Source organism: Chaetura pelagica, unplaced genomic scaffold, assembly GCF_000747805.2.
Source record: "Chaetura pelagica isolate M959 unplaced genomic scaffold, ChaPel_1.0 scaffold107, whole genome shotgun sequence".
NCBI lineage: Eukaryota > Metazoa > Chordata > Aves > Apodiformes > Apodidae > Chaetura > Chaetura pelagica.
Genome location: NW_009953979.1, coordinates 1527855 through 1529732, shown reverse-complemented (window position 1 = coordinate 1529732; position 1878 = coordinate 1527855).

The window sequence follows — 1878 nt, the reverse complement described above, 5'->3', positions numbered from 1 at the left end:
GCTCCTGCCAGCCCCAGTGCAGCCTCCATCCTCTCTCTGACGGACCCCAAAGCGCTTCAGACTCGCACGCGTTCAGAAATCACTTTGCTCTTCACTCACTTAAGCCCGATTTAAAGCCAGGACACCAGGAATTTCGGCCGGCGACGGGGAGCGAGATGGCGCGGGAAGGTGGGGGGTGGAAAGGACCGCGGGGGATGTCGGCAAAATAAGGGGGGGAAAAGCGAGTTTTCTCAGGGTGCCAGGCTGTTAATGTGGGGGGAAAAAAAAAAAAAAGGAAAAAATTTCGGTGTTTTTTTGTTTTTTGGGGGGGGGGTTGGCGATTGTGAACAAGCCACTTTGCATCCAGTAGTAAATCAGCCCCTTCCCCGCACCCCCATTCCCAGTGCCTTCCCTGGCTTTCAGCTTCCCACGGGATTGATTTCCAGCTTTTCCAATGAGGAATGCCAAGGGGGTCACATCCCACTGTGGCTCCATCCCCACGTGCCCAACCCAACACCAGGAACCAGCTCCCACCCCAGCGCCCAGAAACCACCTGGAAATGTTGATTTATATTTTTTTTTCCTTTTTTTTTTTTTTTTTTAGTTTTAAAAATCTTTTTCCCTTGTTACGTTATTTTCCCTAACATTTTGTGAAGCCCCCGGGGTTGACTTCTTTGCTCAGCAATACAAACTGTGCCCGTGTTTTCTTTGTGTCCTTCCTCCATCCCTGCTGGCATGTGTCCGTATCCCAGTCCCTCTGCCAGGATACGGGTGGGGTTCTTTTTTCCATGTCGCTCCCAAGGAGGATTAATTGGAGCCAGTTAATTCTCCTGCCTAATTTGCTATCCCCAAAACCAACAATTTCAAAAAAGCAACTTGGCCTGGGTCTCACCTGCAGCGCTGCCCTTCACTGTTTGTAAAACAACAACAACAAAAAAAGATATAATTACCCCTATGGAAAAAAAAAAGGAAAATGGAAAAAAAAAAAAAATCGATTCCAAGATCTTGTTCTTTTTAATTGTTTCATACAAAGATTTCTCCATTAAACTTGTACATAGCAAAAGGATTAATAAATTAGTTTACTGTTTCTACGATATTATTGCGACTGGCGACCGTCACTTGGGTCAACGCTTGCAGAGCAGGTCCCTGCTGCCCCACCTCCCCCTATTCAGCTAGAGAATGGTTTCGTTTTAGGGGAAAAAAAGGGAGATTTGGGTCAATTTGCATCATTTCCAGCATGGGATGGTGGAAATCCCTCCCTTGTCTGGGCTGTTGCAGAGCTGTGTGTGTGTGGGGGGTCAGTCCTGTTCCACTCATGCCCCTCAGCCAAAAATGGGATGGATCAGTGGGGTGGTTTGGGGGAAAACAGGGAATTCTAGGGTTTTAAGAAAGGGGAATTTCCACCCAGCTCCATCACATCCACAATCAGTTTGCATGAAGATAATAAAAGCATCCCCTACCCCACTGAAAACTTGGTGGGGGTGGCGGGGTGTCACCAGCTTTCTTCAGAGACCCCAGATCTGGGGAGCAGAGCAGCATCTCCCCCAGAGTGTTATTTTCAGCGTTGCCATAGAAACGGCGCCATGGAGGGGCAGGGCTGTGCTGTGGCCATGCCACCAGTGTCCCCAGTTTGATCCCAGTTTGCAAACTGGGTTAAGACTGGGCTCAGGGAAGTAACTTCTGCTTTTTTTTTTTTTTGCTAACCAGAAAGAAAAAAAAGGTTGGTAATTAAAAAATTAACTGGGGGAAGACTCTGGCAGGTGGGAGGGTTTGTTTTGCCAGTGGTGAGTTGGGAATGGAGGTCCCAGAGTTCCTCTGCACGACAGGTCATAGCCAGGTCATACGAATTGCAACTTCCAGATTAAAAACTTGATGAATTTGGCGTGGCTTTTTTGAAAAT